The 17,621-nt window shown below is 41.2% G+C and overlaps 1 protein-coding gene and 1 long non-coding RNA gene across 2 annotated transcripts in view; both read right to left on the reverse strand.

The window, feature by feature from the left end:
• The window catches only part of LOC149052662 (uncharacterized), an 89,936-nt gene that overhangs the window by 62,025 nt on the left and 10,290 nt on the right, over window positions 1-17,621 (reverse strand). The window lies entirely within an intron of this gene.
• LOC149052674 (uncharacterized) lies at window positions 3,629-7,259 on the reverse strand. Its single transcript, XR_016186326.1, has 2 exons — window positions 6,229-7,259; window positions 3,629-5,557 (listed from the first exon to the last, which is right to left on the reverse strand). It is a non-coding gene; the product is annotated as an uncharacterized LOC149052674 (long non-coding RNA).

Raw genomic sequence — 17,621 nt, forward strand, 5'->3', positions numbered from 1 at the left:
ACGAGTATAGCCCACATACCCTGCATCACACAGGTTACATTTAAATTCATAAACGATACATTGTTGGTTAACAATAGGGGGCTTAATTTCGTGTTGCTTAAGCTGTTGATCAAGCTTAGGGCTAACAAACACTGGTTGGACAGTCACACTTAACTTCGAGCTTAGACTGTTCAGTTGTTGTTTAACATGATTAGCTGACGATTGGTCCTTGAAGGGTAACACTAATCTCACAATCTCCGATGGTACGTCTGGTGATGGACAGGGCTCTGTAGATGAAATCCTTCTCTCAACGAACCGCTTGATTGTAGTTTCAACCAGTGGCTTTGGGTATTTCAAGTTATGAAAAACCCTTCTAAGGCGGTCACATTCCTCGGAGAAGAAAGACCAGTTAGAAGATAATCGATAAGCGCGATCCACCATGGTGTTAACTAGGCTGCGCTTGTGCTTAATGTCAACATGACTCTGGAAATGCAGAAGGAGACCCGTGTTGGTTCTTAATGTTAATGTCTCAGTTAGTCTGGAGGCAGCAAGCCCCAAACTTTAATGCAATTAGAGTACAAGCATTGCTTTCATACCTATCCCCAACAGTGGACTGAGAAATGCTTGTTGGGAAAGTAAATGTTATTCTTATTTTAGCTTAAGTATTTGTACCCATTTAAGGTCCACTAGTTATTTTAAGTATTAGCTTAAGTATTTGTACCCATCTAAGTTATTCTAAATATTTGCTTTAGTACTTCCAGGTTCTCTATAGTTAGCTTAACCATTCATTTAGTTACACTAGTTAAAATTGTATGAATATTTAACGTTCTGGACTCTTTTGGGAACTTTTTTCTGCTAATTAATAGTTAGTAAGGGCCAAGCCCACACCTGTTCTGCACTTTTATTTTGTAAATAGTGATTTACTTAAAGTAAATCCTTTTTAATTGTGTTTTCACTGAGACAATTTTAGCTACAACCGCCAGGATGAACCAAGAATACAGGGCAAGAGTTAGAAGAGAATCAAGAGCCCACGTGCCACAGCTACCTCAATCAGGAAAGCGATGAATTGTGAGTACAATAATTTTTTAATTATACTGTTTGAAAGCTTAGGTTTCAGACTGAAAATAATGCAGTTGTGGAGGTCAATTGGATGGATTATACATGTTTCCATGCGATTCAATGGGTTTTAAGTTTTCCTGTGTTGAATTTGGCAAACAATTATAGATTTCTAGGATTTTTCTTTAAAACACGATGCAGCGAAAAATAGCGTTTGCACGTGTAGAATTGAACAGTCTTCATAATAACTTATTGTTGACTTGTGGTCTTTGTACCTTGTTTATAGCCTCAAGTTTGAGTTGTCTCTCATATTTGTGACAGCAATGGGGCTGACAACTGTCTCTTATGGTGAAAACAATCAAACAAGTTGTGCCCTCTATTTCTCTTATTCAACGTCATGAAAAAATTCGTTACTTTACTGATTACTTATTACAAGGTGTCAGTGTGGAAACTGCCAAGCAACAGAAAGTGAGGAAGAGAGCATCTGTTACAAAGAAGTAGATGCAGTCAGGAATAGAATGTTTGAGGATTTCATAAAGGAACAGCATCGGGGGGTTCGAGGCAATGTGCCTCAATGTCTTGGTAACTAGGCAACTAGTCAGGCGGTTTTGGGGTACTCTGGACAAAAATATGCGGGTCCCTTTGCCTTCTTGTGCTGTGAAGTTGTAGAGGAAACCAATAAAACTGCCTGTGGGAAGGGAGAGAAGACAAGTTCTACCAAAAAGTTCAAACATATTGAAAGTGACCTCAAAGCTGCCCAAGAACAGGTTCGATCCAATGAACTGTACAAAAAGATGGAGGCTGAGTATCAAGCTACTATAGTAGAAATGCAAAAACGAATTGAGGAGCTAGGAGGTACAAAAAAAACAATTATCACAAATGCATGTTTCCATCATTTTTTGCCAATTTTGTCAACCCAAACAGAAATCACCGCGATGGTAGGTGTGCGAAACGCACAGAAAGTACCTATGTTCTTCAGGCTAATTAAACTTAATGAGATTTTTTTCTCATGTTGAGAACATCAAGAGAAGAATGGCATGCATGAATAGTTTGCCCACTTATTTGCGTCTCGAATGGTTTCTTGGAAAAAAGACTCACACGGTTGTATTGTCAGTTTGTTGGTCAGGAGCAACGAAGTAGATGTTAATTTAGTTAATATTTATGCTCCCACTAATCTTGTAGAGCGAAACATTTTCTTTGATTCTCCTCACGATTTTTTTATTCCGTCTTCTGCGATCATCATCAGAGATTTTAATTGCTACGATAATGCCTTAGATAACTTTTTCGTTGAAAAATGATTTTGCGCTTGTTGATGTTTGGCATAATTTGCATCCTGCCTCCAGAGAGTTTACGTGGTTTAATTCGTCTCGGTCTATTGGGAGTAGATTAGACAAGTTTTTGATTTCTAGGGATTTGTTGCCACCCAGCATTGAATGTGACATCTCACCTTGTCCGATTTCCGATCATGATTTCGTTTCTCTTGTTTTTGATATCCTCACCGGGGTCAAACGCGGCCCAGGTGTTTAGAATTTTAATAATTCTCTGCTGAAAAATAAGGATTTCTGTACGTCTATTGAGAAATTGATTGATTGTCATTTACGTTTTTTACCGTCTTTCACGAGTCTCCAGGATTGGTGGGAGTTCTTGAAACTGTCCATCAAAGAGGAATCGATCATTTCTCTCGTAATAAGCAGAGACGTTTACGTAAAGAAAAAGTGTTCCTAAAAAATTAATTAATTCGTCTCCATCGACGTCTAGTTGATGGGGACGACACCGTCCGTCAATTGAAAGCCCTTCGCGTCAAAGAGATCAAAGGGATCATGATTCATAGCCGCGCACAATGGCAAGAGGAGGGCAAACGGCCCAGCCGGTACTTTTTTAATTTGCAAAAGATTAAAGCTCAGAGATCTCACATCTCTTCAGTTTACGATTTAAATGGCACTGAAGTCTCCTCCCAGGAGGACATCAAAAAAGCACATGTTGACTTTTATTGGATGCTCTTCAGGGAAGAGTGAAGCGATTCACGAAACAGGCTTGTCGGGAAATGTAGTTGCGTCCTTTTTTCCTCTCATAATATATATATATATATATATATATATATATATATGTTACCATTGTATCCAAATCTTATCTTTTAGTTCTAAATATTTTTTAATTCCTAACACTAATTAGAAATATTTTTTAAACTGCACGCAAGTTTTACCAGCTGTCTTTATATTTAAATTTAGCTGATCTATTTCTGCAGTATCAATAAAGTTATTATCAAATGAAAATCGAGACAAATAATGATAAAACAAATAGTGAAACAAATTGTGAATCAAATAGTTATGATTTAAATAATAGCAATAATAATAATAGCACTGGGCTTAACAACACTGATGGTGCAGACATCTCGAGTTTCTCCTTCCATTGACAATTTTTTAATGGCTGCACATAGGCCTCCTCGGCTGAGGCAGTCCCCCAAATGGGTTGTCATGCCCTCAACCGCCATGAGTGTGACTCAATTAAAGAAAAGAGCTACTTACACCCCCTAAGTGGGAGTCCCAAGGAAAAGGGCACAAGCAAACTCTGTCTCTTCCAAAATTATGTAATAGTGTTCCACTGTTCCTTTATTATCATTGCCATGACAGTTTCACGGATGTCCCTCAATATCAACAGCCTTAGGGATAATAATAATCGTATGGCCATTCTACAATGGATAAGTCATCTCTCTCTGAGTTTTGTCTGCATCATGGAGAATGAGGCGACATCATCCAGGACTTTCATGCATGACGCTCTAAATTTAAATCAACCAAGCATTTCATACAGTCCGATAAGAAAAAAAATGGCCTGAAAATGGCTAACATTGCCCTTGTTTGGCAAGCCTGTGAGCTAAATACTTTCGCTTTTGAAAAGTTAGCCTATTGGTTTTTTAGAGTAGACACAGATCTTAAGAATAAAACCTTTTCTGAGATTTTGAACCAAGAGGAACAGGTTGCAATTTTTTCAAAGGTAGCCTCTTCCTTGGTTTCTATTGCATGGGGAAAGTACCGTGAAAAATATGAAAAGCCGGAATTTTTTCTCGTCAAAGTGTTCTCCATAAAACTTAACATAACGCTTTTGTTGCTTACTATATCAAGAAGCTTCCTACTACGTTCCAAGGGAAAGTGGGAAGTGGTTGCAATATCAAATTTTAAAATAAAACTGATGAACCCTGTGCCTGAGGTTATTCGGATTATATATTTTCCATGCAAGGTCTATTACTATGAGCAGAATATGTGCTACCACACCTGTAAGAAATCAAGGCATCAGGCAAAGGACTACCCCTTCAAAAAAGAGTGCTTTTTATGTGGCATTGCAGGTTGTCTCCAGAAGGTAACTGAACATGTTGTCGCACCAGACCAAACAGTTGGTGTCCCAGGCTGTTTTATTGGCAACAACATTCCCCTGGTGAGAGATGCCATCTCTTACACTTCAACAACCTATCTTCCCCAAGCCGTTCTTACAGTTGATCAGGAAAAGGCGTTCAATAGAGTAGACTAGGCCTTCCTGTTTCCCACCCTAAAGTGAAGAGGCCTTTGCCCTTCCTTTCACAAGTGGGTACAGATGCTCTATATCAGAGTGCAGAGTTCTGCAATCGTTAACAGTCATCTGTCTGCATTTTCATGTTGCATAGGGAAGTCCACCATTAAAGAGATGCAGAAGTATGACAAAGATGACTTTGTGTTCCTTTGTGCGAACACTTGTGTTGTTCATGTGCCCGTGGCCATTATCTCACACGAAAAGCCGTGGGTCTTGTCATTTCTGGAAGAAGTTGTAGACTTTAGTAAACTGTCAGCTGTTCACTTCATGCCGAGGGGCCTTATCAGGCTTACCTTTAAGGAGCTCGCGGACAAGGAGCGCCTCGTTAGTTAGGGCTCTATCATGCTCTAGAACGTTGAATGCGACATGACCCCCTCTGACCGGCCTTACACCATGGTGTAACGTTCACCATTATCCGGCAGAGGGGGATGAAGCCCTCTTCCTAGAGCAATTCCATCGGTTTGGTAAGGTTGTGTTGATGAAACACCAGTACTTCGCTGGGCGCCCTAATCTCCTCACGGGGTCTCGTCTCCTCACCATGTCCCTGTCGCAGCAGATTCCTGCTGAAGTCTTCATTGATTCCTATCCTACTCGGGTGTGGTATCATGGAATGGCCCCTTTTTGTCAGATTTGCAAATCCATGGGCCACAAGGCCGCAGACTGTCAACACAATGGCAAATGTAGAGTGTGGTGAAGCCGGTCATTTGGCTCGGGCGTGTCCGTCCCGCTGGGGTGGGCGTGCTTGGGGGGATGGTCCTATTTTGGCCAACGCCGCCCCCCGGCGGACGCCCACTCTTTCCAGCCCTTAGTGGCCCCCCTGCTTCGGCTGAGGCCGATGTCCCTGAAAATTCTGAAGCCGTCAGTAGTATGGATGCTGAGGATAGTCATGTTTCGTCTGGGCCTCCCAGCGTGCCCGTGGTCGAGGTGACCCACAGCACATCGGGCGTTTCCCTCCTGGCTGCTGTGGAGGGTATGGATAGTGATAATGAATCAGTAGATAATGTATCAGTAATTAATGGTGAAAGTAAAAATGAAAGTGGTAATTGTATGGATATTGTAAACGAAACTAATGTGGTTAAAGAAAACGTAGTTAAAATAAATGAAATTAATGTAGATAAAGAAAATGAAAGTAATGATAGTCAGGCTTCGGGGAGCATGGAATGCAGTGGCTCCCCGAGCATTTCGAGCTTCTCAAGGGTCGTAAGCGCTCGAACCGTTCCATAATTCCATCGGCCGCCGTAGCTGCGGCCTCTATCATTAAGAGATCAAAGGCAGTTCCTGGGGCCGGCGTGCAAAAGAAGAAGCTGAGGCCAAATTGTTCTTTTAAGAATAAAGGGTTCATTTATGCATTTTTGCTTCCACTTGCCCCCACCTACACACACGCATCCCTCCACCTTATACCGCCAGGGATGCGGGTTCATGTGATTTTCTCAAGGTTAAGGATACAGTGAATAACACCCAGAAAAACGTTTCGGGTTTCCAATATACCACTCTGGGTTCCTTTACTACTCGCTTTAAAGTTCGTACTTATTTGTCATAATGAAAGGTATTTTATGTAATAAATTAGGCACATTTTATCATAAATAAAGGCAGCAAAAAAGGTTTTATTTTTACTTCGCTGGTCGCCCTAACCTCCTCACAGGGTCACACATCCTTACAATGTCCCTGTCCCAGCAAATCCCTGCTGAAGTTTTTGTAGACTCTTATCCTACTCGGGTGTGGTATTGCGGAATGGCTCTGTTTTGTCTGATCTGTGAAACAATGGGCCACAAAGCCGCGGATTGTCAACATAACAGGAAATGCAGGGAGTGTGGCGAAGCCAGTCATCTGGCTTGTGCATGTCTGTCCCACCGGGGTGGGCGCATTTGGGGGGATGGTCCTATTCTGGCCAACACTGCCCCCCTGGTGGATGCCGAGCTCTTCCTGCCCACTGTGGCCCCACCAGTTTCGGCCAAAGTCGATGTCCCTGAAGTTACTGAGCCCATAAATAGTATGGATGCCGAAGATAGTCATGTTTCATCTGCGGGGTCTCCCAGCGTGCCCAAGGTCAAAGTGACCCGTGGTCCATTGGGCGTTTCCCTCCTTGCCGCGGTGGAAGGTATGGATGGCATCGAAAGTGAAAATGAATCAGTTGTAGATAATGTAACACTAGATAATGATGAAAATATAACAGAAGAAAGTAGTACTAGTATGGAGAATGCAAATGATATTAATGTAGTCAAAGATAATGTAATTAATGTAGTCAAAGATAATGTAACTAATGTAGTCAAAGAAAAAGGAACTAATGTAGTCAAAGAAAAAGGAACTAATGTAGTCAAAGAAAATGGAATTAATGTAGTCAAAGAAAATGGAATTAATGTAGTCAAAGAAAATGAAATTAATGTAGAGACCAGTGATCTTGGTAACCAGGAGTCGGGAAGCATGGAATGCAGGGACTCCCTGTACATTTTGAGCTTCTCCTCCTCATCCAAACCACCTGATTCCCTCGACCAACTGCTGGCAGTGAGTCGTAAGCGCTCTAAACACGCAATAATTCCATCGGCCGCCGTGGCTGCGGCCTCCATCGTCAAGAGATCCAAGGCAGTCCCTGGGGCTGGCGTGCAGAAAAAGAAGGGAAAATAGATGAAGAGGGTGGGGAGGCAGCTAAGGCAGATCCTGTGGACCCTTATGATCGCTGGGGTTTGCTGCAAAATTTGGTATAAGGATCAGCCAGTGACCTGTGATGCCTGCCGGGAGGAGGGTCACCTAGCCTCTAAGTGCCCCAACAAGGGCAGGTGTTTTCATTGTCACAGAGTGCCCCCAGTGTCAGAGTTTCTATGGCAGGGGTGCTTGAGGTCAGTTGCCCAAGCGTGTCTCTCCAGTTTCTGAGTCGGGTGGGGCTGCGGGTGTGGGGGATAGCCCATCAAGCCAGACCCTTTCTTCTGCTGCCCCCTCTTCACGCAGTGGGCATGGTTCTTTGGAGGGTGGAGTTACCTCCGTTTTGGTTCCCGATGGGGGACCTTGTTTGAGCGTTAGTGATGATAGCAGCACTGCTAGTAATGTATTAAATAGTGAAGGCAACTTAATTGGTGATGTAGGTAATGCTGTTAGTAATGCAAACAGTGTAGATAATGCTATTTGTAAAGTAAGCAATGGTAGGGCAATTAGTAAAGTAAGCAATGGTAGTACTATTTGTAATGTAAGCTCTGTAGATAATGCTGTTAATGTAAACAATGTAGATAATGAGGCTAGTAATACAGACATTAGTGCTGGTAATGCTGGGGCTTGTTGCTCCGCTGATAGCAAGCCTAAAAGCCGCTCATCTGCTAGCTTAGTTAGTAATGTGTCCCCAGGTTTGGGTGAGTCTGTCCCAGACGTGAGTGTGGAGGTTTCTCCCTCTCCGTCTGAGGACACTGAGATGGTGCCTGCCTCTGGGCCCCGTAAGCGGCCAGCCCTGGAGTCTCCTATGGAGGACTCGGTGGCACCGCCTGGTCTCGCCTCGTGCTCAGTCTCAAAAGAGCGAGGCAAATCGAAGGTCTCTAAGAAGACCCCCGGGCCTCCTGGTCATCACTCTCTTCCGGGGAGTATGTCTCTGACCGCCAGGAAGGCTTCTAGCTGGGGTCCCCCCTCTTAATAGCATTATGGCCTGTTTCATTATTGTTGTCATGTTGTCCATCTTGACTTTGAACTGCAATGGGATCAGGGATTGGTCAAAAAGGGTTGGCCTTGTGCAGTGGTTGCAATCTCTACCTGTGGGGGCGGACATTGTCTGCCTTCATGAGACCCACTGTCTGTCATCTTCGGAGTGTTCATCGTGGTTTCTCTCTTCTAGTTTTTCTTCTGTCACCTATCCTGGGTCGTCTAATTCATGTGGTTGCATTGTTTTGTTTTGTCCTTCATTGTCTTTCGTCTGTTGTGTATACGCACCAAACTGCAACCCTGCACGGGATCAATTCTTTGGGGAACTTCCTTCCAAGATCAATCCCTCAATCCCTACGGTTCTTTGTGGCGTTTTTAAAGAGGTATTTCATCGCTCTCTGGATCAGGCGGGCTCTGATCCCCCCGTCTCCCCTCGCGATAGCTCCTCCTTGCTTAAGTAACTTGGTTGAGGACTGTTGCGTGGTGGACATATGAAGGTATCTCCACCCTTCTTCTGTTGGTTTTACCTGGACCAGGTGGGATGGCAGTTTAGCCTCTTGTATTGACCTTTTTGGTGTTCCGTTTTCATGGGTGCCCTCTGTTTCCTCTTGTACTTTCGTCCCCTGTCCTTTCTCTGATCACTGTGGTGTCTATCTCTCTTTGTCCATCCCGGACACTGTTCCTCCTGGTCCAGGTCTCTGGAAGCTGAACATCTCCGTCCTTGATGACCCGGATCATCTTTTGGACAAATAATTGGTATATGGCAACCATCTATTGCCCCAATTACCTGGGGGAACCCCGTTTTTCCCTCAAACTCCATAATTTCTTGTACTTGTACCTCATCAATAGGAATACTTAAATATCTTGACAAAAGATGACAGGTTATAGCCTCGCAAACACTGTTAACAATTTCACAAGCTGTAGAACGGCCAATTTCCATTAACTGAGCAAGTGTTCTGAACTCTACATTGGTAGCCAATTTCCAATATTGTCCCTTGTCCTTCTCAGATTATTGTGGTGTATGTCTCAACGACCGCTGATGCTATTCCTCCTGGTCCAGGTCTCTGGAAGCTTAACATCTCTGTCCTCAACAATCCAGAGTATGTCAACTTAATATCTAGGCATAGCTATCATGGCGCAACTCCATCCCCCGCTTTCCCTCCCTGGCAAAGTCATGGGATGGGGGGAAGAGAAGGATGGGGGGAAGGGTCTCACAATCCATCACTGTTGCCAGAAGTCCAGGGTCCAGTCGCATCTCCAGGACCTTCTGGTCCAGCTGATTGACCATCTTAAGGCTAAAATCAATCTTGGCTCTTCGTCATGCCTCAGCCCATATCATTCAGCCCTAGCTGAGTTGGCTGCTATCAATTCCCATGCAGCTAAGGGAGCCCGAGTCTGCTCTCATGCCAAGTGGGTAGAGCGGGGTTAATCATCTTCATTGTACTTTTTGTCTCAAACGGAAGCGTGGTTTGGATAGGGATGAGGGATAGGGATGACTCTATTGTCTCCTCCCTTCATGACTTTTGTGCTTCTCTGTCTTCTTTTTATTCTGATCTTTTCTCCACTTCCCTGGTTGACCCTCACATCCAGGCTGATCTCCTGGAGAACTTGTCATCCTCTCTCTCTGATGATCAGTCCTCTCTTTGTGAGGGTCATCTCTCTGTGGATGAGGTTCTGTCTTCTCTCCGTGGGATGGCCAGACCTAAGGCCCACATGCCCACGTGGGTGGCAAAGGAGCTCTCTTCTCTGGCTTTTTCTTTCTTCTGGTCTGGCAAGCGTGAGCTTGTCTCTCGCTCTGTCATGATCCAGTCCCCTCTTTTTGGTGGTTTTCTGTTGTAAGTGTTCTGTACAAGGTGTGGGCTCTTCTTGGCCAGTGGGTGAGGAGGTTCGCCTACTCCTCCCCTGGCTGGTCCTCACTCATGTCTTCTTGGTTTTTGTCTTCTTTTGGTGTTTTGCTGTCTGTTGTCTTTTCCAGGCCTTTTTCCTTCGACTCCAGGGTTTTGCCGTCATTTTAAAGCTCTCTCCTTCTGGCCTGGCGTGGCCTGAACGGTTTGTTTGCCACGTCTTGCAATTCTCTTGTCTTTGGTTCGTCCTGTCCCCATGTCTGCTGTCCTGTGGCTGACAAGTCCACTAAAAGCTGTTATTTGTATCTTCTGTCTGAGAACATGGTTTCACCACATTGCGTTGACAAGTTCTTTCGCAGATGGATGATACAATTTTATCATAGAAAGTTTGATAAAAATCTTTCTTCCATCAATGATATTGATATTTCATAATTTAGAGTAAACTTTATCATAACCATTTTCTGTAAACTGTACTTATCAAACGTATGCAGTATAGCACTTACCCTTTCAACCATGCAGTCACAAAGAAAGCACGAGAGATTAACTTCCTTATCAACCCCAGAAGTTGCAATGTTGAAATACACTCCTCCTTGAAAGTTTATAACTTGTTTTGATTGGGCCAGACCAAGGGTAATTTCTATCGAAAATGACGTGCCAGAACGACCTTGTACTGTTTTTGTGAACCCACGTGCACGAGTACCCGCAACTGTTTTCTTCAAAGCCCTAAACAATGCTTCTGCAGATCCCTGTCATCTTTCATGTATTCAGCTACAGTCTAATGGCAAAATAATTGTGCTGACCTCATGTAGTTCTGGACTCCATGAACGTTTTTTGAGTCTCAACACCATTGAAATTCATGTACAACCATTCACGCTTTTACATGTTGGCCCATCTCCAAATTTTGCAACACATCTTATGAAATGCCCAATTCTGTAATTATTACTCATTTATTCAAGTATTTTGATGTCCTCCACCACCATTGTGGTTACTTTAAACACCCTGGCATTGAACATATTGAGAATGGTGTTCATCATTACCACGTCTGTTTAAAACAACTGATCCCCAACTTCATGCATTTTGGAAGAATTCAGATAAATTTGTGCTACAATAACAAAACCCAAACCTGCCGTCATTGTCATTGCCCTGAACATTTTGCTAACACTTGCCCACAAACTTACATATTACAACAGCAAAGAAATTGTTAATCTGGCTCCAACTTGTCTGCAAACAACCGGATCACAGAGCAAAGTCCTGTCCTTTCTACTAGGACCATGAACACGAGTTCTTGTCACCTACAAGACCTTCTTCAGATGAAAATGATCAACAACTGCTTGACCTCGAACAAGACCAACCAATCTGACCACCTTGCAACTGAAGAAAACACCAATGAACAACTCCCGGCAAGCAATGACTTCAACTTTGAACATCTCTTGTCCATCAACCACAAATGAGAACGCCAACAACCAAACCCCTAAAAATTACCAAGAAAGTAAATTAGACCCCAATGTCCTAAATAATTTCTTTTTGAGGACCGACCCAGATTAAAATTTCTACTCGTTTGACAACATTGCCAAGTCCAATGAACTTTTTTGGCCCACATATTCAACTTCAATTTTCTCCTTCATAAATAATAAAAAAATCGAGAGCATGTTTTAGGGTTTATATCTAGAAAGAACTATTGATAGAGGAGAAATCGAGAGCATATTCTGATGTTTTATTGGAGGAAAAGGGGTCATAAACCTATATTTTGGAAAATAACAAAAAATGGGAAAACAGTAAATAGTAAGGACCTCCCACCTCATGTTTTTGGCAATTCTGGACAGGAAACTAATTTTTTAAAAATCTTTTACATTTTTTTTTACTTGGCCTTACTAATAAACTTGAAACTTCAACAAATGTTTTGTCACTGCTGAAAATTTATGGAAAGGAATATATAGCCTGGTTTTTTTTTTTCTTTTTTTTTTCTTAAGTTTACAATTTAGTTCTGAAACCTCAGTAGTTGAATGAAAAACACCCTCATGGGCGTTGAAGTTTTAAATACTGCCATACATTTGCACAGGGTGCACAGGATAAAAATAAAATAAGAGAAAATGTATAATTGTAACAATTGGTTACACACCCGCCTAGTGCTAAGAACTTGGTCATTGTTGTTGTTTCATTTTGAGTATTAATAGCTTCAGAATTTTCAAAATCATTATAATCCTAGATTAGCTTAGATTTATAATCTCATATTACGGAAGCACACAAGGGTCACTACATAAAAAAGTTCAACTACATATTAAAAACTGCAGCAATTACAAAGAATCAAAGTATTGCTCAGCTTGTGGCTTTTCCCTACAGCTGTTGAGTATTGAGGTTGGTCAGGGATCAGCTCTGAAGTGAAGCAACCTGCAGTGAATAGTCCAATAATTTTCAGGAATTTTTAAAACAAAAGGCTGAGAGCAGAAAGGAACATTTTAAGCCGAAATCTGCCAAGAAATGGAAATGTTTCAATAAACATTGGCATCATGATGCACATAAACGGAACTTTAAAATTCTGCCGAGGCCGCAATTTGCCAGTAACAGTTCCCCCTCTGCATCTACAGATGATATTTTGATGAAAGCTGTCATAAAGCATGCCAACCTCATGATCAACATCAAAAGTGACTCTAACTAAAGTTCATCTCCTATCTTGCACCACAATGAACATATTTTATAACAGACTGGAAATAGATGATGAAGAACTTGAAAGGACAGATTCAATCATACATAACAGCAACAGTGACAGTAATTAAGCAAGAGGAAACCTGGTGTATTTGATGGCCCATATTCCACTGCTATGAGATAATAACAATTGCAAAAAAAATCTAAATCCCCGACAAAAACCTGATTTGAGGTGATTTGTGATACAGTCAAAACTCCATCCTGGCTTCAAAACACCCCACCATTTCCACTGTAGATGAGAAAACATTCCAGGAGCAAAGACCAAGAAATGATTATAAGAGATCTGTTTAAAGAGGAGATCAAGGGGAAATCTATGACAATAAAAACTGCAAGGGATAAACTAGCTCAAAACGTGCAGCTGAAGGATGGCAACCTGAAGAAGATTCTTGACAAGATGCAGATGTAGCACTTTTCCTTCCTTCACACCAGAGCTTGTGAACCTCCCTGACAAACAAGAGAAGGAGAAAGAGTGGAGATATCTCTTGTCGTCAAGAAAAACTGACCTTGGGAAATACATACCAAAAAAAAAGAGGCAAGTGGTGTTCATAACCGATTTTCATCCTCAGAGTTTCATAGGCTGAGAGCTACTTTCAAAGAGATGATCATGACATCTATACCAATCACAAAGCCCAAGGTCAAAGAAATTCTTTAAAAGGAAGATGGAGGAAAGGAAATCTCACAAAAAGCCTCGTTAGAAATTATTGTCTCCAGAGCAGTCATCATCCACCTGTCACCTGGGGTGACATTCATTCATTACAAAACTGAGGTTCTACTAATTCAGTGAGTTGAGCGTTTCTTCCTTTCATGGAAAAAGCATAGACCTGGCCGGATTCTTAGCCTTTAAGATGAGGTTGATTAATTTACAACTCAATCTGACCAATATTTACGCTTGGTTCACATTTAAATAAATATCTCATTACCTCCAATTTAGTACCTTCAGTGATTTTTGTGAAAAGCTACTTATGTCTTTTTAAGATCATGATTTAATTTATTGAGTCCTGGTTTGCATAAATTTGATTCTCACAGACTGGGGTTTGGCATCTGAATTTAGACCTTCTCAAGGATCCTTCTTTTTTCCAAATGATCTTAGGATACTATCCCTTCCATTCATCAATGGTGGGATTCTATCAAAGAATCTGCTTGCCATGCCGTAATTGCCTTAATTAAAAGTAAACAATGTACATTTATACCTTCAGATGAGACTGGGGTGGTCTTATTTTAAAGACAATTCCAGTCCCAGGGCTCTCACCCCAACCAAGTTCTGCACCTCAATTCTTAAATTTCTGTCTGATTTAGTCACAAAAGTTGAATGAGATTCTAGTTTTAATTTTAACTCTCACTCGATGTATCCTAAACTTCAGAGAAGACAGCGTCAACTCATATCCTGCCTTACTTCTGGAAAACTGTGAGAAACCCACGTCACTTTCTCAACCAATCCCTGCACAGCTGTTAGACATGTACCTTACACCCATCTGGTAATGTGGCATCAAACTGTTGTATCAAATTGGTAAAGGGCCACAAGGCAGCAACAAACAAATAAATAAAGGAACCACCCTCCCATCCAGGGAAAGTGTCATCTATCTGACATGACCTGTTTGATTGAAACAGATTCAAAGCGCAACAATACCAGTAGAGAAATATATTCCCAGCTCCTGCCACATAACTGTTCATGTCACTACAGCAATGAAGAGGGTCCCTTAACTAGAGGACAACAATCAGGAGTTTTAGCTGCAAAGAAACCGGTCACTGGGTTCATGATTGTCCTTGAACTGCTCTTTTATCTATCCACTGGGGGTCCACACACGACACTTTTAGAAGCCCTTTTCTGTTTGTCAGTGTAAATGTCAAAATAGCTACACAAGGTCCCTCACAGTATGCCGCAGCTGCATACACAAAACAAAGAGATACAACAAACAATCGTGGGGCCCACAACCCGCCACCAAAACACCTCAAGCAAAAGGAACTAGTGAGAAAGATGACAAAGGTGACATATTAAAGCAAAGAAATCATAATAGGGACAAGACTGAGATAATAACAGAGAAAAGGAGAAGAATTGCAACTACAAGTGGACATTGTGAACAAAGCCACAAAAAGTTAAGAGAGAGTTCGAAAATATCATCAAAGATAGAGACAGGAGCACAACGTAGAAGAGATTCTGGGCAGGGGTGCCACATTTCTAGATTAGACCTCAAATAAATGTGCTACTGATAAGGTGAAAATTACCCTCCCAGCTTCACAAGCCAAAAAGGCAGCTGTTCTGGAAAGCTTAGTGAGTAACCCTAGACCAAGAAAGCAACTGGAAAAGAGGAGAGTGGTTACTACACCAGAGGAACAAAGCGAATTAGTAACACTAAAAGGATTAGCTTTTGGCATTTCCAGCAGACTTGACAAAGTCAAGGCTTCAAGGTCGGTCAAAAGAGAGCAGCATTTACTGCATTTAAATCTTTGGCTTTTAGAGAAAATATTTAGAAGTCCAGAGCTAAAAGATCCTTAAGGTAACTAGTTAACCTTAATGAACAGTGTTAGTAAAGCCATAAAATATCAGGAAAGACACACCCAGCTGGTTCTATACTAAGAGAAGGTTCGGCAAGATGCTATACTGAAGATACCAAAAAAAGTCTTAAACTACTGGGCTTACACAGCAAGCCGTGTCTATCCTTAAGACAAAAACAGACTTAATCATATGATTTGTATCAATACTAGTTTGATATTTCATTTAGCACAAGCAATGTTGTTTATTGCAATGTTACTGACCTCATAGAATGTCCATGTTCCGTCATTAGCCAGTTTTTTGATGAAATAATAAGTTAATCAAAATAAGGACTTAAACATAGGCAAATTTTTGAAATATTGCCCCTTTTTCCTCCTTTCTTCATCCACACAGTATTTTCCTATAAGAATTCATATATTTGATTTGAATGTGAAGGTACATAATTGTACTTCTAATTATGCTAGATTGTGATGATGAGATTTTGAGAATGTTTCAGTGAACTTTTCAGATAAAAATGATGCTGAGATCGAGAAGAGCATGGAATGTGCACAGCCTGACGTGGATAATTCTAAAGGCACCACCTCTCCTCGAATAAATGACTCTTCCTCTTTGGTCGATAGTAAGTCACATACATCTCAAAAGGCCTCAGAAAATACAGCTGCAGATACTGATGGACTCCATTGGGCTTAGGATTTTGATAGCTTTTATGATATGCTTACACACCTATCATCTGCATTATTGACATTACCCCTAACCATCTTTGACAACTTAAAGACTGTCCATGCCTGATGAAGAGAACGACTTTACATTCTTTTTACTATCTGATCAGTTTTGTTCATACATTAAGCTAAATAAATACCCACAAAAAAATTCACATTATGGGCACTTCAATAAACCAGAAACACTGCAGTACCTCAGACTTAACCATGGCTGAATTCACAGACAACTCCCTCTTTAGTGCAAATTTCAAAGGTCAAATACAGATCCCAGATACTACTAACAACCCTCCTACGAGTGTAACCATTACCAGCTTGTCAACTTCCACTGCTTCAAAACAGCCCAGGAATCTTACAGGTCACACCCCCAGGGACATGAAATTAGGAGAGCAGCCGATATTTGGCACTGTTGAACAAATGGGCATCAATGAGTGTAGTGTTGCTGTTTTGAGAAAAGAAATGAGTGGTCCTACAAAAAAAAGGAGGGTTGTATTGACATTATTTTTTAAATCCAATGCAATAAAGAACACATTATAACCTTGATTGCCCTTCAAATTGTTAGCAAAGCAAATGTTGATCAAGATTTTGATTGTGCTTTGATGCATCTTACTGTTGATGATGTGCCTTTCATATTATCCGACCTGGCTATGATTGAACACTCGTTGCTTTGGTGTCAAATTGTTTCTTACTCCTGTGGTTATTTTGATTGCCCTTAAAATACTTGAACTGCTTGGAAAAGGCCAAATCCTGATTAAATAATAGACCATAATACAATGTGTAGGAGTGCAACTGCCTTGACCAATGTCAATTGTGTTAACAAAATATGCTCTAATTGTGAGGGCATTGGTCACAAACTCTGGGAATGTATGGGTCCAAAATTTTGCTGTATCTGCAAAGATGATCGTCTTATCAGAAAACATTGCCCTTGCTGTTAGATTTTGGCAGTAGTAGAGGTCTCTGTCTCATTAACAAAGTGCAGAAATTCAACTCTGAAGGAGACAATGGTGGTAAAACCTCGATCAAAACCATGCTGGCGAGTCTTTTTCAGGTTGGTCCATGACCTTGATATTGATGATGAAGACCCCATTTCCTTCTCAGAAAGTGCCCTTCTTGTGCCAGCCCTTCCAGCACGTTCTATTGTTATATGAATAGTAAAACCGAAAGAGACTTGTTTCTTTACATTAATTTTTGCTTTGTTTTGGTTTCCTTTTTTTCTTTCTTCAACTTTTCATATTTTAAGTGACTTTTATGTTAATATGAATATATGTTTTGTACCTTTAAATCAAGGGTAGAAAATACTTTGAAGATTAAAGTAAAACATCCGTTGAAGGAGGAAAGGTGTTACACTCAAGTAATTTTTGCATATTCAATTGACATTGTTGATTTCACCTATGTCATTTCTCTAGCGCAGGTTATTAATAGCAAAATGTAAGTTGCATAAACAGATTTTCCAATTTAGTCTCTTTCAACTCAATCTCAGTTCACTAAAAAATGAGACTGTACTTTCATGTAAATATTTCAAAGTTATTTATTCAAGATTTCTTTAAGCCAAAGATGAGAAGGCATCACAAGCCCCACACCACAATACACAGGTTTTTCTATTTAATGTTTTCATTGTGTACTTGTTCTAAGCTTGATGTTAGAGTAAATTCT

The sequence above is a fragment of the Pocillopora damicornis genome, chromosome 1, assembly GCF_964200805.1.
Source record: "Pocillopora damicornis chromosome 1, jaPocDami1.2, whole genome shotgun sequence".
Classification (NCBI taxonomy): Eukaryota; Metazoa; Cnidaria; class Anthozoa; order Scleractinia; family Pocilloporidae; genus Pocillopora; species Pocillopora damicornis.